The sequence below is a fragment of the Ischnura elegans genome, chromosome 10 (assembly GCF_921293095.1).
Source record: "Ischnura elegans chromosome 10, ioIscEleg1.1, whole genome shotgun sequence".
In the NCBI taxonomy this organism is placed as follows: domain Eukaryota; kingdom Metazoa; phylum Arthropoda; class Insecta; order Odonata; family Coenagrionidae; genus Ischnura; species Ischnura elegans.
In genome coordinates, this window is record NC_060255.1 from 216913 (window position 1) to 241981 (window position 25069).

Below are 25069 nucleotides of genomic sequence, written 5' to 3' on the forward strand. Positions count from 1 at the left end.
TTTTCAATAAAAGTTAGACAATTTATTTTTTCCTCTAACCAACCTATGCTCAGCTGGTGTGGCTGGGTTGCGCACTGGTGTGTAAAGGTATCTTAGCTATGCTATCTCCCAGCAATAAGCCATTGACTTCATCTCTGTCGAAGCGGAGACACAGTCAGCTGTTGTGGAAGATCCTAGCATCGTGTGTAGACCCAGGCCATCGACAAACAATTATGCTTAAGAAATTGACCCTTCTTAAAAGATTGGGAGCCCAATGGGGACCTGAAGATTTAATTGAATTAATTGTTCACGGCATAAGTGACGGGAAAATCCATGAGTCAGCGAAAATGCGCGACTTTACATCCGTCTCTGATCTAATTTCTTATTTGAGCTCCCTTCAGAAGGTGGCACGTGGGGAAGTAGTCGAAGGAGATAACGTCGAATCAGTTCGGCGGGTGTTTATGGGCTTAATTGATACTGGAGCGGACGTATCTTTGATGTGTGATAAATTTTTGGCTACTTTCTCTGGTAAATTAATACGAAACGAACTTCCCATCATGTGAATTTTACCTGGGAGACTTATATCGAAGTTCCGTTTTGACGCAACCGTTGAGATTACTGGTCAAAATTCGAAGCTCACTTTCGTGATGGTACCTTCTGCATGCCTCGATTACGATGTCATTGTAGGGTGCAACCTATTTGAAGACATAATGTTAGCCGCTGTCACGGACTGCGACGGTACTCGCGTGATTCGGCGACAGCTGCCTGGCGTCATTTGAGTTTCGGAGGATACGATGAACGCCCTCAGCGTGCAAAAGGACTACTATTCTCAGACAAGTGTAGTGCTAAAAAATTACGCCGAAATGATAACCTCTGGGACAGAAGTTTCCACCGTAAATAATGCTTCAATGGAAATAAATTTGATTGACAACTTTATTGTCAACCGACGGCCTTACCGTCTATCGTCGAGTGAGCGTGCGGAAGTTCGCAAAATTGCGGATGACCTAGTATCCAATTGCGTTATTAGAGGGAGCCCCTCCCCGTACGCTTGTCCCGTCCTTTTAGTGAAAAAAAAAATGGGACGTACCGTATGTGTGTTGATTTCCGAGGAGGGCATCCGTCCAAGCCAGAGTAAAATCAAAGCATTGAAAAATTTATCTCGCCCTACCGACGTTAAGCAGGTCCGACAATTTATGGGGTTAGCCGGATACTTCCGAAAATTTATTCCCGAGTTTGCTAGTCGTACCGCATGCATAAATGACCTTACAAAAAAGAATGTAAGTTTCGTTTGGACGACAGAACATGAGGAAGCTAGAAAGTACATAATTGACTGTTTGACCGCCGAACCACTCTTGGTGGTATTCAACCCCGATATGCCCACGGAGTTGCATACAATGCGAGTGCGGTAGGCTACGGAGGAATCCTCATTCAAAAATATGACGGGGAAAGCAGAGTGGTTGCGTATTACAGCAAACGTACCTCTTCTACTGAGGCGAAATATCACTCCTATGAATTGGAGACCCTAGCCATCGTCAACTCTCTAAAGCATTTCCGAGTGTATCTTATCGGGATTAAATTTGTTATTGTCACTGATTGTAATTCAGTCAAATCGACTATGAACAAACGCGATATTGTTCCTCGAATAGCCCGATGGTGGACATACATGCAGGATTTCAATTTTGAGATAATTTACCGTAAAGGCTCTACCCTGAGCCACGTTGATTATCTTAGCCGTAATCCTGTCTCAGTCTTGCGAGTCTCTCAGCACGATTCGTGGTTACACATCGAGCCAAAGGGCAATGCCGAAGTTCGGCAAATGCTTTCCGAGTTGCGTGAGGGAATATTAGACTCGAATCAATACGTTGAGAAGGATGGCTTACTATGTCATCAAGAGATTTTAAAAAAATAGGAGGAAATTGCTGCGCTACTATGTCCCCCGACAAAGTAGGCTTGGACTTCTGCGATTATTTCATGACGAGCAGTGCCATATTGGAGCAGAGAAAACAATTAAGTCAATAAGTTTGCATTCTGGTTTCCGCGGCTAAGACAGTCTGTCAAAAACTATGTGAAACACTGCCTTGTTTGTGTTGTTAAGAAGACGCAAACAGGTTCTCTACAGGGACTCGTTCAATTACCCAATAAGGTTCCAGTCCCAATGCACACGATACACATCGATTGTCTGGGACCCTTGCCGGTGTCTATTGATGGACACAGATATGCGCTTGTACTAATTGATTCTTTCACTAAGCATTGCAACATGGTTGCCTTAAAATCTGTAAGATCTGATGAGACTCTGCGAGCCCTGCAATTTTTTATTTCCTGCTTCGGAGCTCCTGAATTAATCATTATGGACAGTGGCACCAATTTTCATAACTTGGCAGTGGCTAAGTGCCTAAATGAATGGAACGTTCGTTATCACTTCATAACACCCGATATTCACAGAGCAAACAGACAAGTGGAGCGTTATATGCGCACCATCATGAACTTAATAAGAATTGAGACAAGGTTCAGGGCAGAATGGCCGAGCGTTTTGTGGAGAATTAAGTTAGTTTTGAACACTACCATGCAAAAAGCGACAGGGGTCAGTCTGCTCAATTGCTCATTGGTATTGAAGTCACCACCCCATTCATTCAAGCCGCCTTAAATGACCTTTCAAGTGATCTAACTCCTGTGAGAAATATGAATGTTGACAGGAGGCGTGTCATCGAGCGACTTCGATCAGATGAATCATCTAGAGCAGCTCTCAACTCCAGAGGGCGTGACACCCAGCAGTACAGCATTGGAGACTTCGTGCTGCTTCACCGGGCGAGCAAGCTTCACGCGAGCAAGGCGGATTTCGAATTCCTTGGTCCTTACGAAGTTCGAGAGGTGACACCAGAGGGACGCTATGAGCTCAAACGGGTCGGCGCTACGAGACAAAGGATCGTCAAGGCTGCCAAGGAACAGCTGCGACCGTGGCCGAAGGATTGGTCGGCTGCGACTGACATGTAAGACCTTATCTCTCTCCATGAGGGGGAGGGGTGAGGTACGAGGTAAGCCTGTACCCGTGATTTGTTTTGGCTTTCCGGGGTCTTCGGACCTTGAAGCATGGGTTTGAATGAACTCATGATTTGTGTTGGCTTCCGAGGTCGGAGTACCTTGAAGCATGGGTTTGAATGAACTCATGATATGTTTTGGCTTCCGAGGTCTGAGCACCTTGAAGCATGGGTTTGAATGCACCCATGGTTTGTTTTGTTTTCCGGGGTCTTCGGACCTTGAAGCATGGGTTTGAATGAACTCATGATATGTTTTGGCTTCCGAGGTCTGAGCACCTTGAAGCATGGGTTTGAATGCACCCATGGTTTGTTTTGTTTTCCGGGGTCTTCGGACCTTGAAGCATGGGTTTTAAAGAACTCATGATTTGTTCTGGTTTTCCGAAGGTTATGCACCTTCACGCATGATTGCTCCCATTATGCGTTTTGTTTTCCAAGGCCTTAGGGGTCTTGAGGTGTGTGACAAACTAATTTATTTAGATTTCAGATCGACACGAGTTGAACTCTGGAGCCAGCCTGGGTCCATAATGTGCCTATTTTGATGGCTGAGTGCTATCAGTGTACCTTACAACTTGATAATTAGATGTCGCTGCTAATGACAGTGGGATCGCGAGTTTGTATTCGGCTCTTTGTTGTTTTCACTTGTTCTAAGTTGAGTTCTTGCAATTTCAGACCTCGCGCAGCGGCAGTTCCGAGAGCGTAACTGCATTAGGATGGCCGTGTTAGCAGCGTTCGAATTCTCACTGATATCACGGCGGAGGGATACTCCGTCGCATCGCGCTGACGACGGATGTGGCGGAGGGAGCACCGCTAGGGCGCGCTAGGGGAATGGAGGGGAAGGAGACGGATGACGAAGCGAAGCCTGTCCAAGCCTGTCCGGAGGCGGCATATTGGATGCGAGCCCTGGCCTGAGCACACGCATGGTCGTGTTGTACCTGTGCAAATAAATGTGTAAAGCCGAGAGTCTCATGTCATTTTCAAAAGATCTAACAATATCAAAAATAGCTGAAGTGTGCAATGTAACTAAATAGCAAGTAAAGCAAGCTCGAGATCTGAGGAAAAGGAAAGGTATACTTCCAGATGTGTCCTGGAAAGAAGGAAAACAGCTAGCTGATAATATCAAAATAGGTGTAATTAAATTTTAAATTCAGTATGTGTTTGTATGGAACACCAGAATATTACGCTTATGCTAGATGTACTTCCTTCAGTTAAAATGGAATACAAAGATGCAATGAAGTGCATAGTTTGTGACATTGGTTACAATCTGAGTATGGTGCACAGGTGTGAGCAGTGCCCAGGTAAAAAGCAGCTGCGTGAATTGCTATGCAACCATTTAGCTAAGTAGTTATCAGATGATTTAACTCTTACTGATTTTTAGAGGACACATACAGATCATACAATAACTGAGAATGTACAAGTAAATGTAAATGATTTTATAGACCGGCTTTATGGTGAAAGATGTTAAAATTAATCATTTTACTGCTGTATTTCAGGCCAAATTTTTTAGAAGAATTGAATATTGATAAGGTCATAATTTTACTTGACTTTGGTGAGAATTTCTCTTTCATTGTGCAAGATGCCGTTCAGGGATTTTTCTGGGACAACCGATAGGCAACAGATCATCCACTTGTTATCTATCATAAAGTTGATGAAAATGTGTCCTACATGACCTTGTGCATCATCAGTGACTGCTTGGATCACGATGCAGTAGCAGTATATCCCCTATGAATGAGCCATGCCAATGTATAAGAATGTATAAAATTTTGAAACAGTTTTACAAATTTTTTTCATAGGAGATGCCTTTATCAGATAAGTAATTAAGGTTATTAAGGAGATATTTTTTGGCATTGCAAAATGCAAATATTTTAGTGACAGAACTGCAAGCCAGCATAAAAATTCAAAAATATAAAAAATATATGCTTGCATTAATCAGGCTTTGATTTGTCAGCAGAATGGCATTTTTTGCCACAAGTCATAAAAAAAGTGTATGTGATGAATCGGGGGAACGGTAAAATGTTTACCTACAAAAGCCTGTTTACAACAACCCAGTGGACGAAACATTTTATCAGTGTGTGACTTGAGTGAGTTGATAAAAATGTTGAAGGCATAAAAACATCATATGTTTCCAGTGATGATGTAGAGATTTGGAAACAAAAATTGAACATGCAGTTTTAAAACTCTAAAACAATTAAGGGACAAGACCTCCTCACTAAAACATTTCAATAAGTGAAAATGAGTAACAATTCAGTGGACGTTCTCTGCCCAAGTTCAGAGTGCCAAGAAAAGTTGATTTAATAAAAAGATAAATAAAAGCATGTGCCAAGAACATTATTAAAAACCGTGGAACTTATGTCACCACGGTATATAAAAGCAGATGGTACATTGGCTGTGTAATTCAAACAGTTGAGGATGCTTACCATCAGGCTTAAGAGGTTAGAGGTATGTACTTATCCTTCAAATAGGTACATATTCAACCAGTTTTTGCCTAATTGCAAATATCTAGTAAATCCATATATTTGCTAAAATGTTTCCATTTTATACTATTTGGAAATTAAAAATAGATTACCAGCTAAATTTAAAGAATGGTAGGGGTTTACAGGAACTTTGATACTCAAATACAACTCCCCTTTTGGGGGATGCCCTGAAACATAAGTGCTGTAGCCCGCCATTTTACAACCATCATTAAAATAAATCATAGAAGCACTATCCATCATGGGAGCAACTTCAGGTTTAATTTTCCTGAAAGAGGGAGTATAGTGCAAGTTATATTAAAAAACTCGGTCACCTAATTAGTGTCCTTTTTTGTTATTAGAAGTTGAAAAAGTGGCATTTTTCAACTAAAAACATTAGCGGAATGATGATTTTCATAAGATTTATTAACAAATAAATCCAAAATTACCCAAAACCTCACTCTATATTAAAGTTGGTGGTCTTTACCATGCTTACAGAGATTTTTATGGCTTTCATTTGATATATGTGATTTTTACAAGTATTTGAAAATGTCACTTTTTTGACGAAATTTGTCAAAAGTGCAATTTTTGAACATTTATAGAAAAAAAGTTTTCAAGTGAAAATCGTTGTGATAGGATTTTTGAAAACTATAGCAGCATGTTTATATCCTCTAAAATTTTTACTAGCTTCACTCATTTGGTTTAGGTTGTACAGGTGCACAAATATGGTAGTTTTGAATAATTTGACTGGTGTGCAGAATTTGTGTGTGCCTCATTGACTTCAAACACTCATATCTTGGAAAATACTTGCAATGGGTCTTTAATATTTTGGATTTTTCTTAACTAAGGTTGAAACTAACAACAGGGGAAAAATTATCAAAATCTGAGATGGTGAGTGTGGGACCCCCCAAAAATTGGATGAGTTGACATGGAATGACCCTATAGCGTATGGTGTTACGGCTATTTATAATTTGGAATTAGAACTGCGATTTTAATGGCTTCTTACCAGCCGCAGGTTTGATCCTTTTATATTCACCTGATCCATTACCCAATTGGTAAAACGTAAAATAATATTTCATAAAGAAAACAAAGCGTAAATAATTGCAGAAGATCATATGTGGCGTATATAATAAATATTAATTACCCTGTTGAAATGAGAAGACTCCTCAATTAATTGATCACATTTGTGATGAAGAGTTGATGGATTTCGATCAAAAACATTAGTAATACTGGCATTTTTAATTGATACTATGGTTTAAAAGCCGTCGATAATTGCGCCTTCACAGAAACAACAGCATCGAGTGCTGCGCATTATTATTCCGTGAAGGCGGGAAGGCAGTGAAAGCATTTGTTGTCAACGAGAGGAATGCTGAATATTCACGTAAGGTTTATTTTCACTATGCCAGTTTATTTTTCGCAATGGTTTAAATCTTATAACTGTTAAATGAGTTCTAAATTGCAGTGGGTATATTCGAATGATTCTAATATGGTGTTGAAATAATGTGATATAGTAGTGTCTGTTTAATTTTGATGGTAAACATTTCTTTTTTCTGTCATACAGCCGTGGTGTCGATTCAATTTTTAAATCAGTGGTTTTCCAAGAAAAATATTGCTGAAATTGCAGCTATCCTCTGAATTCCCTTATTAGGCACATGGTAAGTACGTACTTAAATCGAAAGACATCTTTTCATCTCTGGTGGTAACTTTTTTAATCTCTAGTTAAACTTGGCAATATTTAATCATCTATCCGATTGTTATACTAAAAAAATACTCTAATGATAAGACTACGACGGCATTATGGTTCCTTACACCACTTGGAGTCACCGTATACACTTAATGTTTATGTGGCTCCGTAGCTGAGTAGGATTACTTCACGCAAATTTGATGCACTGAAGTTATGGGGGGGATTCGAACCTGAGCCAATTGTATTTTTTTTATTTTGTGAAAGGTCAATTGATAACATCAACACAATAGTTTACTCAATAAAAAAATTACCACCAAATTTTTTAAGCGACTAATATTTTTTAAAATAATGACTCAATCTGCCTTAATACATTTATTTCTAAACAAACTTATTCAAAGAGTGGAAATTAGCAGGGGAAGTGGCAGAGGTTGTAATTTGTCCTTGCTACTGTCGAATTTCCATTGATAAAAATCTGTACTCATATTGTGGACAATACTCAATAAATAGCCAGATACACTCGTGTGAAATCAGAATGATAGCCGTAGATCATGATGTTTGAAACTCTATCGATAACACTGATCAACCAAAAAATAATTTTTCCTATTCTAGCCATATGTTTTGCTAATCCTCTGGTATTTTTCGGGCTGATTCCGAAACTGGGCCCAGATGTTTTCTATCGCATTGAGTTTTTTTAGGGCAATCGGATTCAAAGGAGTTTAAGTAAATAAATAAAATAATGTGAAAAATGGGTACTCACTCGTAATTTTCTCGCATATTTAGCTTCTGACGAATCCCTTTTCAGTGTCCACCGCTAATCTGATAATATGTTTCTGAACTTTTCATGGTGCTGTTCGTGCATCAGTGAAATATTCTGGTGGAAACACATATCGTGTTGAGCACTAACGGCGCCAAGGTATGTAGGATGTTTAGCCATTGTGGTGATATTTAGCCATTCTCTTTCCTAGAAAACCTTCAAATGCATTTTTGAATGACTTCCACGAATTTTTTTTGTTGAACTCTTTTTGTCAAAATTCCGAATTCTTCAGCACTTATTCAAAAAAAAAATCTGTGGCCCAATAAAAAATCCTTCTATTATCTGTTTTTCACTGATTTTTTGGACATTTGTTTCAAATATGTAAAACCTGCACCATTTTTACACATATCTTTTACTAAATTTTTAAAAATCCCTAATTTAATACTTAGAGGTAGCAAAATAATGTTTTTAGGATCGTAAAAAGATGAAAAGGACATTTTTGAATCCAGTGACGAGTGCTTAAGTTATAGCCAATCTTTTTTCAAGCAATGATTTTTTCTGTCTCTGCTATCCCAATCGTGGAAGAAGCAATAATATTTTGGTGCAGTGAAACTGTATGCCTAGTAAAATGCAGCTACTTCTAATTTTCCACAAATTTTGGGTACTGAAAAATTTACTGCCTATTCTAGTAAGATTCTTTTATGTCGGTTCCATGAGCTAATGCTTTGGAGGGAAGTTCAATTCCATTATGTTAAAAAACAGCCTTTAAATGACGTTAAAGGAATCAATGAACTGAATGATCATCTGTGTTATATTCAAAACTAAGAGTACCCATAACAGAGAGAACATCATTGCAAAACTTAACTTTTGTTATCATGAGAAAAAATTATTTGAATTCGTCATTGAGAGGTGGATGCATAGAAAGTTTTGTATTTGGATCCAGCAAATTCCAACCCATCAATTGTGATCTTAAGATTTCTCTCTGATTTTTAGACAAATTTAAGTTGCGCAATAGATCACTTAAATACTCTTTTGTCATTAAATGAGGTGTATCAGAAATGTTTGGTCCAAAAATTGGGTCTTTCGAGTTTTCGAATCCATAATTCTCAGATACTTTCTGAATATTCGCTAAGATCAACATTTTGTGTGGTTCCACCACTGGTAAATTTTTCAAGTGTGGGGTTGATTCTAGGTTGTTTGGATCTTTTACAGTGCGTTTTGACTGCGGTGTTATTCCTTTAATTTCTGTTTCACAAAAATAGATTTCAGAAATATGATCCTTAGCTTCCCGTCGAATCATGAGGACGGAAAAATTCATATGACATTTTCCATCAGTCCAACCAGTGAGAAGCCTTTCACACCTGCTACATATCGCAGAAGACTCCGATCCTGTATCCAGGTCACCCAACGGACAGTCATAATAAAGTCTAAAACACTGTCTCAAAAAGGTAATATTCCTCCTTTTAGCCTTCAAAGTAATTTCACCGCACACGTAGTAAAAGTAATCGTGGTAGTTCACGCACTGTTTAGGCCCATTCCCCCTTTTAAAAATGTCTGCCAAAAAAGTATGGCTTGTAAATTTTTTCAAATGGTGTTTTGTGATTGTCTACTTGTAGGGAACCAATGAAAAAAATTCAGGATAATTAAAAATGCTGAACAACATGGCCTCGGTGATTTGAAACGGACTGACCCCATGATGAAAGCTAAGACATTTCATAACGATTACAATGTAATAAGCTGACATTTCCTGCGAGCAACAAATTTCTAAAACCGTCTGCAGATGAAAAACACACGTCTTTACGCGCCGACAGTCACATACTTATTTGGAGTGGAAGCTGATTATGCATTGCATCAAAAAAAATGATAGGTTACTGCAAGTTTAATTATATATTTTGTTGGGACAGGAAGGCATGCTCTCGTAGGACAACATGTTATGACAGGAAATTATTATTTTTACCTGTTCATGCTATTATGATATATATATGAAATAAATTACTACTTTTGTAAAAGAAAAAACATACATTCAGCTGTCCCAATGAAACTAGACGTGATGGAAATAATCCCTGCCCAGATTCCAAATCAGCCAAAAAATACGTCTGAGACCATCCAACGACGCGTCCTGGAGACGTCGCGACGTCTCCAGGACAAAATCTTTGTTCACCAGTGTGGGAAGTTATGTAATTAAAAGCAACAATGCTTTTCTTCCAATAGGAGTGCGAAATACAAATATATCCAAGGATTAAGTTGAAGTAAATTGATACATGAAATCTTTCACCCTTAAAAAAGGACGAAAGGGTAATTGTGTGACCTCGGCTAGGGCCCATGATAGGGGGTCCTCCACCGGAAGATTTTGGGAAATCGCACGCCTACAAATGGATTTTGACGCTATTCTGGCTCTTAAAATTTAGATTCAAGTTAATAAAAAGTATCAATTTTGTAAATAAAAATACTAAGAAAAATGAAAATTACATAGCTTAAAAATTTAGATAGGTGTGATGGTTCTATTATCTATTTAGAATATTTGTACCTAAAAACCGCACTGAAATATAAAAATCCTGCAGAATAACTTTCGAATAACCCTTTCAAAAAGCATAAGGTTCTCTTTTATCTTCTAAAACCTTTATTTCATAATTTTTTTTACAAACATTGCATGCCGATTAAGCTGTAAATAAAGCTGTAGATAAAAATAATCTAAGCTTAGAATTTTATAATTGTTAAAAATAATTTGATATTTATCGACCTTTCACAAAATAAAAAAATCATTTGGTTCGGATTCGAATACCTCCCGATAACTTCAGTGTATCATATGCGCGTGAAGTAATCCTACTCAGCTACGGAATCACATAAACATTCCGTGTTCACGGTGAGTCCAAATATGAATCTGAAGAGAGGGAATCCTCGCCACGGAGCTCGCAAGAAAACACTTCGAAGGCCCAACATGAGCGTGGACGTGAGTTTCCTCAGCGAATTCTATCCGCTAGGGCATTTCAGCCTGTAGTTTGACTCCTTTCTCGCTAGCCCGGTCGCCCCCACGTCAGTCCTCGTTGGCTATTGCTGGCGTACCGGTGAGAGATGCAGGCTAACTTATGTGCCAACCTTCTAAGTTTTTATCGACCCTACCACATAAGTTAAGTGGGACTCGTGGGTGTCTACATACTTTTGAAAACGATAGTACATTTTCTGGCAGCTTTCCCAGTCGTTTTTCGCCCTTTCTCGGAGCACACCCTACACCTCTTTCGAGCCTTCTTTTGTCCTGATGGTGCGGGAATTTTTTCAGTGAAATGCTTTTCAGATATTCTAGTTATCTCGGCTCTGGCGTTTTCAAGGGGCGATTCGTCTTCCAATGTAACTAACTCCGAACAAATTTTTTGCGTAAAATAGGTGACTGCAACGGATGTTTGGCTTAACTGATTGTGGCATTTGTCACTGCCATAACTATTAGGTGGAATACCAGCTTACGCCACCACTTCACTGATCGATGATCCAGGGCACCGTAACTCATTAGTTGATCAATTAGATCTACACCAAATTTTTTCTTGTTATAGTGTATTACTATCGCAGGTTTAGTTTTCTCCCTTCCTCTGCGATCTTTGAAAGTGATCATGTCACTTGTATGTCGAGTGGAGAGCAGAAACACATCACGTTTGTCTTTCCAACGCTGGACTAATATATTTTCATGTCGCGCGAAAACATGCTATCCATGTGATAGGCGAGCATTTTTTATTGCCAATGGAATCCCCGCCCTATTTTTCATGATAGTACCTACTAATCCCGTTTGAAGGCTTTCCAATTCACGGGCCAGGGCTTGTGTAAAATCGGTCTGTATATAATGTGTGACCCTTTTTAGCAAGCGTAGCCAAAAGTCTCTTGACTATAGCCAATCCAGAGTTTTCCTGGCCATGAAACACATCCACATTCCAAACAAAACCACTGCTTGCTTCTGGGAGCATGTAGAGTTTTATGCCATATTTGCTTGGCTTCTGAGGCATGTACACTTTGTAGCAAAACCTACCACGAAAGGGACAAATTCCCTCATCTACAGTTATATCCTCCGCAGGTTGGTAGGATTTTTGAAATTTATTTCGAAAATCCTCGAGCAATGGACGCACTTTGAATAGGGGGTCGTGACGGTCTACGCGTTTTTCAATGAATAATTGGTTGTCCGCAAGATGGAAATTTCCTAAGATTGCAAGTAATCTATCTCTAGAAAAAACACCAGGACAGAAGCCACACGCCAAGACGGGATCAGTACTCCAATGATCATGGATACGAGGACGTTTGCTAAAGCTCATGTGCATTATAACGGCAAGAAACTTTTTTACGTCACCTTGAGTCACTGTTTTCCAGGATTGCAATCTGCTTTTTGCGGATAGTAAGTTCCCTCTCCTCAGTTTTGCAATTCTTTGCCTTGCATATAAGTTCGTATGTTCTTTGATACAATTTATCAAATCAATGTCGAAAAATGTTCAAAAAATCATCATCTCACTTGAACTATTTAGCCCAGTACATATTTGATTTCACACCATAGTCACCAGTGAAGATTACATACTTCAAAGATGGAAAGATTATCGTTAGAATAGAGGCTCGAAAAGTAGCTAAGTTCCATATCCTAAATAAAAACCTTGGGAACTGCATCAATATCACTCCAAATATCTCCCGGGCCCGCTCCTCTGTTAGTTGACCGTCTTCCTCTAGGTGCACCCCTACGATTTCACATTGTTTTTTGAGCTTCTCCTCGCTTACTTAGCTGTTGCACCATTTCTGGTTCGTTCATACCTTCAGAGTCTAATATTAAATATCATATGAACAATGAAAAACAGTAATCGTACGAATAAATGTTGCGCAAAAGATATATAAAAGAAGTCAAAAAAAGGTCACGCGGGTTGCGTTACTATACGCTAGAAATGGAAATTACCTCTTGAACTATCTTTGCTGGGCATGTAATCATCATCGCAATCTGAGTCATCAAAATCACTTTCACTATCATCGCTGTCGAAACAATTCAACGCATTGGCAATGTTTTCGTCGGCGAGATTTCGCTCCATGATCACTGGCGAAAGAACGCACGAATGACAAACGAGGTAGGGATTTCCAAACCTTCAGACAAATTTTGTCTTGAAGGAGAAAAAATATGATGAAATATATGACTTTGTGGCATTAACTTCACCTATAAGAGCAAATGCATGAATCCGAGTAATACCAGCTGCGTAACTTTGAGGCGTGAGCCGCCACAATGTAAACAAAATGCCCGTCGTAATATTACGCCTCCCGCAAATTCTGCAACACCTCGCGCCGCATAATATTAAGCGGTTAGCACTCAAAGTGTTAAAAGTCTTAGCAGACATAAGTTGTACACCAGTGAGCTTTTATGATCACAATTGCTCAAATTTAGCACTATCTTTGTATTTTCCTTCGATTGTATCTCCTAACGTTAAAAACGATAATGATTATTTTAAGAAAATAAGACTTGGTTTAATTCGTAATCCTGAAGTATGTATGTGATGTATTTAGTGCACGAACGCTTTAATACTCTCTCATGTATTCATGAGATTTGGCTGAGCAGACTTCTTTATGAATTTGCAAGTCTCATTCTCCTGTAAGTAGAATTAATTACCAGTGAATGTTCGTGCTGAAAATACATTATCAGCCTTTAAGAGAGCCATTTATAATTATTTACTGTTGCCATTCTTGAATGAAATATGAAATCTAATTCCTTTATTCAACTTTAAACTAAATTATGGACTCAATTTAAAGTTGAATGATACTTCTTGCTTTTTTATTACTATTTTTTAATATAATGTACTTTAAAGTCTTTAAAAATCTTCGCAAGTCTAAAAGGGTATTAGTCGGTCGATCTTGAATAAAAAGTACCTTTGAGGATAGGTTATTTGTTGGAAAAGGTATTGTCATTTGCACTCGAATGAGATGAAGTCAATCTTGGAGGGTGCCTACTCCAAATTGCAAGACAATGAAAAATACAGTGTTGTTTCTAATTGTTGAGTCTAGATGATACCGTTTGTGTTTCCTTTGAGTGCCACCAGGAGGTGAACCCATCGTCGCCAGCCGAGGAGGCCGGACTTCGAGCTTTCGAGGATTACATTATCGGAGCTGACTCGGTTCTTCACAAGAGCGGTAAACATTTTGTGGGGTGATTGGGGGCCCCAGTCGAGATAAAAGTTAATAAAAAGTAGTGATTTCTCAAGAAAAAATGTTGTGAGAATGCATAGCTTGTAAAATTTTCTAATTTATCCTGGTTCTAGTATCCATTTTTTGAATTATTTCCTTGAAACTCCACTGAAATATAAAAAGCCTCTAAAATAACCAAGGACATGAGTCGGTTCCTAAATTTTTTTGGTTCTCGGTACTGGTCCGATTCTCTCCCATTGGTTCTCGATACTCGGCTCCAAGGATAAACTATTATTATCTGAATTAATGGCAAATTTTGATGAACAACAACAAGAAGTCAATGACAATAATTTCACTTAAGAATTAAATCAGCAGGAAAGCTCTGTAGAAAAAATCTTAAGATTGTCTCCATAATTTTATTTTCCTAGTAAAAAAAAGTTTAAATAACAGGTTGTTAAAGAATGCATGATCGACCAATGTGTCACATTACATCAGGCAGCCACACTTTCTTTCTCCAGGTCTTGACTTTAAAAATTCAACATTTTTACCCTATTTATTCTTTTCTGGTAGAAATATTGCGTGCAGTACCAAACAGGCATTCACTGAAAACAGTAGGGGTTGAATGTTGGTGGTGGTTTTCGGGAATTGCTGCGTATGTAACATTTTCACATTCAACGTTTCACTCCTCCTACTGGGAGCGTTATCAAGAGAATGGGAGGGAAGCCGTTGTCGTCCTGAGCTTATAAATGTTTCGTTACCCATTGTTGACCCGATTTTGAATTTTAGGCGATAGCCGTTGGTCATTACAGGCATCCCCCGAGTTACGTTTGTCTTGACGTACGTAAATCCGTACTTATGTAAGTGATAACCGTATTTCAAATGATTACGTTAATTTTCGAATGCGAGCGCGAAGAAATAGATATTCGCTCGTACAACCTATGGTAGAAAAAATATCGATTGGTTATCGAGTTTTTTTACGTGCTAAAAATAACAAAGTGACCCATATTTGTCATTCCTCGAAGGAATTTTCATTAATTTCTGCAGAAAAATCGCTTATAAATCCCAAGTCAGCAATCAACGGGAAAATTTGCAGTTCTAACGATGGATGTGGTTGCGCTCATTCCTGTATGATACAACTTGTTATACAGGATGCTCACCCGAACTCCGACTTTCTACTATTTAAAATTTGTATCCTTAAGTTTGGACATTTCCATCTGTGGCATTAAAAGAAAATGAAGTTCAAGCAGAAATCTTTATTGTGTAAAAGAATTGTTTAGTACCCACGTAACGGCATTGAAATTTTGAGTGGTGGCAATGAACGCCACGAAAAAGTTTAGAAAAAGTTGACACACGATATTAATTGTGTAATTGTTTACATGTTTCTGGCGGAAGATTTTATTAAGCTGCATTTTCTCGTTCTCTCATATTGTGTGCATCTGTAAATGAATATTGCGTCATTGAAAGCTTTTCCCCACTAACTTTGTTGCACTTTAATGGTGGAGTTGGCTGAATAAAAGCTCACTTTTAATTAGCTTCGTGCTTTGGAAATACTCTTCGATGTTTCCAGCGAAGTAAATATTGAAATGATGATATTTTCACGTTATTTTATTGTGATATGAGACAGTGAAAGTATGTTTCCGTGCGTGAAAGATTGAGTGTATGTGTGTGTGAATGTATCTAAGAATATAGTTATTCACTGGTATTTTTTGTGTGTTATTTGCTCGTAATCCTAGACACTCCTACTACGTGTATTTACTGTGGCAGTGAAACCACCAGATTCATCGATCAACGTAATATATAAAAGGCAGAAGATATAATGATTATAGGTAGGTAGACAATGCATTCTTTGGGCCCTTAGATCGCAGTATAACATAATACTACTACTTCCTTGGCACTACAGCCCGGTATGGGCTTTGGCCTCCCTCAAGACGCCTGTCCATTCTCTCCTGTTCTGCACTTTCTCCCACCATCTGACAATCCTCATTGCCTTTATGTCATCTTCCACATCCTGCATCCATCTTTTCCTCGGTCTTCCTCTTTTTCTCTTTCCATCCATATTTCCATGTAGAATCTTCTTAGGCACCCTTTCTTCACTCATTCTTTTTACATGACCTAGCCAAGCTAGCCGTTGGGTCTTCACAAACCTCACTATGTCTTCGCCTCGGATAATATTTTCTATTTCCTTGTTTGTTCTTATCCTCCAAGTTACCCCATCTGTCACGGGACCATATATCTTTCACAAAAGCTTCCGTTCAAATATCCGCAGAGCTTGCTCGTTTCCAGTGGAGATGCTCCACGTTTCTGCTCCATATGTCACGACCGGTCTGATAAGTGTCTTATAGATCTTGAATTTCATCTCCTTAGATAGAAGAGTTGACTTCAGGAGCTTAATATTAGCAAAGTAAGCCCTATTTCTAGCCATTATCCTCTTGTTGATCTCTTCTGTCATTGAGTTCTTACAGTTTAAATTAGTACCAAGGTAGCTGAAATATTTTACATTTTCAAAGTTGTACTGCCCAAATGTAACGTTTTGAGTCCATCTTCTGTCTTCCGTGGTCGACATTCTCATGTATTTGGTTTTTCTCTCATTGATTCTGAGCCCTATATTCTTACTCTTCTGTTCTAAGATTTTGAATATTTCTTATAACATATTGAATCAATTTAAGTATTCAGTTTAGTAATGTAGCGTTGAGATACGTACTTTCCTGAATCCACGCGATTGGTCAACTCTGGGAATAATATTATGCATTTTGATTGGCAATGCTCGAGATGCAACTCTCAGACTATATTAATGTTTATCAATTTTGTATCTAATAACGTAAGAATACGCAGTAGAATTCATGAATATCGCAGTGAATTGAATGAAACTTCACCGAGAATTTACCGCGCATTTCTTCGCTGAGAATTTCACCGCACCGATCGAAATCTCTGAAGCACTAACTCAAAGGTTCGACTTACGTAAATTTCGACTTACGCAGAGTCTGCCGGAACGCATCTCTTACATAACTCGGGGGATGCCTGTATATTGGGCCAGGAACCCTCTCCATATGCTAATGATGCAGGCCTTTTCGAAACTCTAACCCGCCGAGCCAAAATCGTGTTTGATGCGGAGCATATCAGTGGTGAAATGCTACACCTTATGTGGGCACTGAAAGGTAATGGTTACAGTGTCTCATTCATAAAAAGAGCGATGAAAGAAAGACACCCGCCTCAAGATGACGACCACAAGGGGAAGAATTAACATATGATAAACTTCCATACATCTCCGGGGTCACTGATAGAATCGCTAGGATCCTTCAAAAAGGCTACATGAAGACTCACTTCCGCACGGTGAAGAAAATTCAAAATATCCTACCTTCACCGAAGGATAGCCATCCTCCCCTTCAATCCATGGGAGTGTATGAGGTTCCCTGCTGCTGCGCCAGAAGCTACATGGGACAGAGCCAGCGTTCAATCACCCAAAGGCTTAAAGAGCACGAAAGAGCGTTAAAATTACATCAGTGGGACGCATCAGCTGTCGCTGAACATTAGGCCTCCAGCCCTGGGCATAGAATAATGTTTAACGTTACATGGGTATTGGCGAAGACGGTAGAATATCATCAGCGTCTTATGCGTGAATCCATCGAGATAGCGAAAAGGCCTAATAACTTTAATAGGGAGGATGGATATATAACCTCAGCCACACAGGGAGAGGGTTCCTGGCCCAATCTAATGACCGACGGCTATCGCCTAAAATTCAAAATAGGGTCAACGATGGGTAACGAAACATGTATAAGCTCAGGACGAGAACGGTTTCCCTCCCATTGATAACATTCCCAGTGGGAGGAGTGAAACGTTGAGTGTGAAAATGTTACGTACGCAGCAATTCCCGAAAACCACCACCAACATTGATAAAAGAATCTGTGAAAATCTTCATACGAAAAGTAGTGGTTGAATTTGATTGGCCACGCGAAATATGCTCAGAGCACAGTTTACACACTTCATAGCATCAGGATCTATAGTGAAACTCCCCCAACATCTGATGACATCATCCGTTAATTTGTTGTAACTAGTGAGTCAGTTCAAAATATGTTCTGTATTCTGCGATGTAGCTTAAATTGTTACTTTAATTGACAACTCACTTGCATGCTTCACTGTCACAGTTCCTACAACCTCAACAATAAACTGCCCGATACGCCGCTACAGCGACACCATGGATAAACTGAGCAGACGTGAATTAAAGCATAATTGCAATGCAGTGTTGCATTCTGCAGGATAACAACACTTTTCTTTGCCTTGCATAGGTTTATCAACTTTCGAACAATTTCTGGGAACATATCTTGCTTGTATGTCGAAGATTTACTGTATGTGTACGTGATTCAATCGTAACACCACTTTCACTTGAAACGATTTTCCGCTGGTCGCCGTATATTGCAGTCCACACTGCGTTGCTGAGAGTCGTATTTTCTGAGCACCGCCTGAATATCACGTGAACGGCAGCTGGCAAGAAGTCGTTTCGTCTGAAAGCGGCCTCAATGTAGCATTGTCTGTACAGTTAAACTTCGATTTTACGCACTTTGATTTTACATCAAGTCTCGTTTTTACGCAGCGACACTCAAGTCCGGCCTGAAAGTATAGGGAATTGCAATGGTGAAACTTCGATTTTACATCTTTTCTTGATTTTACGCAGCTTTCTTTCGACTTTTTTTGAAAATCCCGATTGGAGCAATATGAAGTTAGGTTATTCATTCGTCTCAATGAGTAGCAAAAATGAATACAGGAACGGTTGAAATGACGTTGCGCTGTTGAACGAGAAACTAAAAACATCGCGAATCTAATTATTGTTTCTTCCTGCGTCTTCTCAGTAATATTTCAGTCTCCTTTACGAACGCAAATATCTCTCTTAGTTCAAATTTGCCGTTGAAGGATATCGAAACCTAAAACATACGGCAATCGCCGTGTATGCGTAACTACTTTTGATTAAGGCAGATGATCGCCGGAGATATTAACATTATCACCTTTCGTTTATTATTCGACTTATTGATCGGAGCTGTTTATAACCAATTGATTGTAATTACAGTAGATGATCGTTTATCCAGAATTATGAACTACGGAATATCTAGCCCTAACGGAAGGTTTTCTAGAATTTTGCCAATGCTATGTTTTCCGTCGCCCCGGCGAAATATAACGGCGAGATGATCCATTAAAAATCCTCCCGTGCCAAAATTTTGGCTTCCAAGGTGATCCAAAAAAAAGTCGTACTTCTGGTATGGACGTAAGTCGATGGTGATTCAAAACGATGATAAAAGCAGCATGCGTTCCCTCATTCCGCGGGCTAACCCCACATCTGCGGGGACAAGTCTTAGAGAATGGAGGTGAGGGAAAATTAATTGCGCGGCGCGCTTATCAGAGCTGACTCAACTTGTATCGCATTGTCAGTGGGTTTAAATGAAAGATGGTTGAAACTTACACCCCGCCAGGTGGCAAGCGTTTATTTTTAACGGAACGGGAGTTAATCCCTCGGAGAATAACTCGCGTCGTCAATCGTCATGTAATCATTGAAGTAACCCAGAGAAGTCAAACTCAAGACGTGAGTGTTAAGGCAGTCCCTTTAACTGAGGAATGGCTTAGCACCATTAAATCGAATTACAAAAAGAGTCCGGTGTTGTTTTCAGATATGGGGAAGCAAAATATTACGTGAAGATGAGTCACACAGCTTGTGAGTCGAAGGTCCCGGCGCTGAATCTGCGGAAGAATGCCGACAGAGAAGCTATACCCGGTAGATCCTATCTACTGGTGCTAAAATTTCATGGGAAAATGCTTTTTTCCGGTGTTAAGATCACTTTTTAAAAAAAAGTGATCTAAACACCGGATGTGGTTAAATGGATTTCCTGAAAACTGCTTTTAGTGAGATTATTTTCGAAAATTAGCTTCTCTGCGAGCATCTAGTATCACCATTCCAAAATTTCTCCTGCGTAACAGAAGTAATCTTAGTGCCAGAAATGTTAGCAATTCAACAATGGGAAACATTGTTCAGGAATGCAACATTGTTTCTCTTAAGGTAACATGTCATCTGTGGTGTTGCTTGTGAGTAAATAAGATTATTAGGCTTCATTTTCTTGCCTCCAAATGAGTAATTGAATCGGGGAAACATGTGACGCGATTGAAAAGGATTTCATGCTCCTTTACTATGAAACCTCACGTGTGAGACTTTCTGGTTCTGTTTCTGGCCTAAATCAGAACTGTACTAAAGTGTATTACTAAGCGTTCTAAAAATAATGAGCAAGTGTTATCCTGGAAACTATACTCCAACTCAATACCAACTCTTGATTTTACACACTTTGATTATACACAGTGCCCATATTTCAGTCCCTCCAACTGCGTAAAATCAAAGTTTTACTGTATTTGATGCGGTAGAAATTTGAACCAAGAAGGGGCAGTACCGAGAGCCATGTAGCGGAACCGACTCATCGCTAAAAATACGTAACCGTTGTGAGTAGTCGTTTCAGAAAAGCATCAGGGTCTCTTCTATCTTCTTAACACTTTATTTAATTTATTTTTATATGATATTGATACCCTGAGTATGTTATAAATAAAACAAGAAATGAGTGCGTAGAATGTTATGATTGCAAAATAAATTTGGTTCTAGTAATCTGAGTACAGTGAAACCTCTCTTTAACGAAAGTCAAGGGACCGAAATTTTGCCATTTCGTTGATCGGGAGTTTGTTCCCCGGGTATGATACGCACGTTGCATCATCCTGGGGGCATGGAAATTGAAGCAAGTCTGCTTGAGTTATCTTCATTCTACCTTCGCACACTTCGAAACAGTGCTGATTTCTTCAGCTGCAATGCAAATTGCGGGCCAGAGACCACAATTAGGAAGCCTAAGTGCGTATTATTCAATCACTTTGCGTGCTTTTTAACCCGGCAGTGGTCGCGTGGGGTGTCCCGGACACCCCAGCCTTATATAAGCGCCATTTTTTCTTGCAATTGTGACTGCAATGATCTGTAACCTCGTCTAGCTGATTTTTTAAGCTTTTTGAGGATAAATGTAAAAGATTATTATAAAATCAATGCAAGTTTTTAAGAAAAGTTACTTTTGTCAAAGCTCTGCAGAGTGGGGTGCGCCAGACACCCCACGCGACCGTTCTCGCTACGGTTTACCGCTTAGTATTTATAGTCGCCTTGAATGTTTTTCATCCATTCTCATCAGATATTATAGCTACTTTTTCTGAAACTGGCCATGAATGTTGTCTTTTTATGTTTACATAAATAAATATTTATGTATTGGTATATTTATTGCCTCAATTTATGTAAAGAAATAGAAAGTAATTTCTAATAATGTTACAGTGATTTTTCTCGAAGTGAGCCACGAAAAATCGATCATGTGATACTTACAGCACGTTCATTCAGTACACTATGGATTCATGCAGTCTTTCTGAAAAAAGGAAAAAGCTAATATATTTTGACTTTTGATTGAAAATTAGGAGGAGGAATTATTTGTTTCTGACGTCAACTGTTGTAGAAAATGCGATTTTTTAGAAGTGATTTTTTTAAGACTTCGTTCAATTACGTTAGTGCTGTAGTTATTCAAAAAAATCATTATTTACATGTCTCTGTGAATTTACCATTGAAGGTTGGCCCTATAACACTTACATTCATCGTTTTCAATTCATACTACATGTCAGCTACCTCTAGAGTAAAAGAAAGAGTCTTTGTCTTTTGAATGAATCTTTGAGGGAGGAAGATTGATTCTGATGAAAAATAAGATGGGTGTCGTATAGCTGCGCATGACACTTACACTGAACAACAGTGCAGAGATGATTAACTTTTGTAAAAGGGAAGGGAGCTTATGTACGTTGTAAAGTATGGAGTTGCAACATGCAATACGCAGGGATCAAGACCAAGCGTAAGAACATAAAATTGTAGCAGTGTTACTGAGAGGTGTGGACATGTTAGCAAAAAAAAATTTGATTCAAAACACGAATGGTTTGTTTTCGTATGATGTTCATTGATAGAATGGCAGAGAAAATTGTAAATTGCACTAATATTCAGGTAGAGAAAGTCACTGAAAATTATTCTCGTAAAAGAGACAGTGAAACAGACAGGAAAAACTAAAAATTCCTGAATAGAATTTTACTGCTAATCAGGGTAAATAAAGCTGAGTAACTGAATGATTTATTGTTTTGGAACCACGATGGATTAGGAGTGGAAATATGTTATTCCTCCATGAGCCATAACATATTTCTCTTTTCCCCTTTATCTTTTCGTTTCGGAAACGTGACTGCTAGAGTAGAGAAATGAAAAGCGGTAAATTAGCACCAAGTGGAGATGTATTTGAGATATTTGCTCGCAAATCACGGCAACATTTTAGAAATGGGCCATGAGAAAAAGCTGATGAGCAATTGATTCCTTCTCAAAGAAGATGTTCATATAGGCAATATTTACCTTCCAACTCCGCAAAAAGTAGCATCAACATTTTTGCATTGGCAAATTTGATTGTATTTGAAGATGTACCTACTCAGGATGGCAACCAGAGTGTCCAGTTTTTGTAGATAACAGTCCAAAAGAGGAGTTAAAGCGAATGTTTTCTTTTGTAAACAGAAACGGGAGGAATATAATTTGAACTACTGGTTCAATAATATTCCGCAAGCAGATGAAATTCCAAGCAATAATTTGATGGTTGCGTGAACAGTGCGCAAAAAATAAAAGAGATTTAGCAGTTGAATGTCGTATATGTAAGAGAAAGAAGAAAATAGCAGCTTATTTAGGTTTAGGAAGAAAAAAGCACTAGTTTCCTGCGTCGTAAAATGGTCAAAGAATGTAATTCTTTCGCCAACAATTCTCAGCTATTTCTATCAATGAATCCAAGACGAACAGATAGTAAAAGAATACCGGAAATATTGACCTTTTATAACTGCACTGAAGGAGGTCTAGCCACATTAGACAAAATAGGCAGCACCTATCATACGAACAAGAACATCGGGAGAGGGTCCATGGCCATTTTCTTTCATTTGCCAAACACTGCTGATATCAGTGCATTTGTTATACCTAGGTATTCCAATTCATAAAAGGAATTGCAAAAAAGTTTTCTTCGTGAGATAACTCGATCGTTAACTTTTCCATACAGTAAAATTAGATCGATATTGAACACGATCTCTAGAGACTCGAAAAAATAGGGAAGTATGCGTAAAATGAGCCTGAGAAAAGGATGAGGAGAAATAAAGAAAAAAGTTGGAAGATGTGTTTTTTTTTCCAACTGATATACAAACAAAAATATACTGTGAACTTTGTTAGAAACTAATGCGTGGTACACATTTCCTGAAAATTTTGAAAAGTGATTAGAAGCAAATAAATGGTTTACATGATTTATTTTCTATATTCTTTAGATTCAATAAAACTTTTCAATAGCATGAAAGTGAACTTCTGTTGAGGACTACATATTTGTTAGTTTACCTTTCCAATGCTGTATATACAGTAAAACCCCTTATTTACACTTTTCTCGGGACCCAAGGAAAAAAGTGTAAATTGCGGGAAAATGTAAATTGTGGGAAATAGAGAATTTTCACTTTTATTCACATACTGGCTTTGGAAATGTTAATTTTTTAATTGTTCACTAGGCATTATTCCATAACATTGTTTCCCTCTGAAGCACAGTGTTTTTGCTGGCAGCAAAAATTTAAAAATATGTAATCCTGTTTTGTCTGCACTGAAAACATCTTTTGGGCTGTAACCTTCCAGAACTCTAAAATATTCAGATTCTTTCCACTGAGTTGCTGTCTCTATGTTAACATCTTTGCTTTCACTACTCACCGTCTAATATACAAGACTACCTAATTTTGAATCTATCCAACCAACCATTACAGATGCCGTGGAATCTTAGATTCCCAATCTTGTGGGGAAATACCTTTTCTCAAGGGCCTTTGGGCCTGTTTACACGATACATTAACACGTACGAGTTAATTTCTGCTTGCATGAATGATTTTTGTGGACCGGAACGGGACATGTACGAATGTAGGCAGGGGCAGATGCAGGATTTTTTCCTGGGAGGGGCACAGAGGGCCTGACAGGCGAAAGATCTTGTCTTAATTGAGATTAAAAACAAGATATAACAATGACTTTACAAAATTCTCTTTATTTTTATATCAAAGTTATTTTTATTGAATTAAATGATTGAGCCTCCTTGAGTAATACACAAAACAAAGCGAACGTAATGATGATCATCAGGGGCGGATCCAGGATTTTTTGCTGGAGGGCACAAGCAATGCCGTGATTTTGTTCTGGAGAGGGGGGGGGGCACAATGATACCACGTTATACAAAACAAACGCAATGATAACCGGACCGTATTAAAAATCTTGCATATTTTTTAAGTGTCTGGGGGGGCACGTGCCCCCCCCTTCCCATAGATCCTCCTATGATAACCGTATTCAAATTTTGTCTATTTTTTTAAGCATCTGGGGGGGCACGTCCCCTGCCCCTAAATCCGACTATGAATGCATGAACCAAATTTGAACAGGTTCTATTTTCTGTTCATGCATACGCACAAGTTGGGTGAATACACGGTGCATTTTCGTGTTCATAATTTAGGCATTAACTTGTACGGGTTAATGTACTATGTAAACAGGCCTTTAGATGATACCATTTGCAGGGACATTTGATGATCTTGCACCTAAAAACTACTTTTTTAGAATTCGTTCTATTTATTCTTACCCGGAATTCTTCACGTATATTCTCTTTTTTGATAAATGTCCGCACTGGTTTGCATATTTTACAATGGCATCGCGATTTTTCACCACGGTATTGAATGTTGACAGTCCCAACATTCGAGTTGCTTCGCCAGCGTTTGAATCGATGCGGGTTCCGGTGTGGGAATCAACCATCTCTAAAATTTTCATTTTCTCGTCAGTTAAAAATGTCCGTTTTTCACCTCGAATTTCCATTTTCAAGCCGGATCAATTCTATTTCCCGAACGAATTGAGGGTAACTCGGCTACACACGAGTATCTGAACTACCCCTCGGCGATCAAATGCGTAGTACAAACTGTCATGGAACTTCATAATTTT

At 38.7% G+C, this 25069-nt stretch overlaps 3 long non-coding RNA genes across 4 annotated transcripts; 2 read left to right on the top strand and 1 right to left on the bottom strand.

The window, feature by feature from the left end:
- The first annotated feature begins 224 nt into the window (after positions 1-224).
- On the top strand, positions 225-3972 carry LOC124166988. Its single transcript, XR_006866553.1, has 2 exons — positions 225-2966; positions 3684-3972. It is a non-coding gene; the product is annotated as an uncharacterized LOC124166988 (long non-coding RNA).
- LOC124166989 lies at positions 2025-3690 on the bottom strand. The gene is made up of 2 exons (XR_006866554.1): positions 3233-3690; positions 2025-3116 (listed from the first exon to the last, which is right to left on the bottom strand). It is a non-coding gene; the product is annotated as an uncharacterized LOC124166989 (long non-coding RNA).
- Positions 3973-6693: 2721 nt separating the features above from the next.
- On the top strand, positions 6694-9202 carry LOC124167347. 2 transcript variants are annotated; one of them, XR_006866662.1, is made up of 4 exons: positions 6694-6842; positions 7023-7116; positions 8008-8058; positions 9169-9202. It is a non-coding gene; the product is annotated as an uncharacterized LOC124167347 (long non-coding RNA). The 2 variants fall into 2 exon arrangements; XR_006866663.1 differs by having other exon boundaries at positions 9162-9190.
- Positions 9203-25069: the final 15867 nt, after the last annotated feature.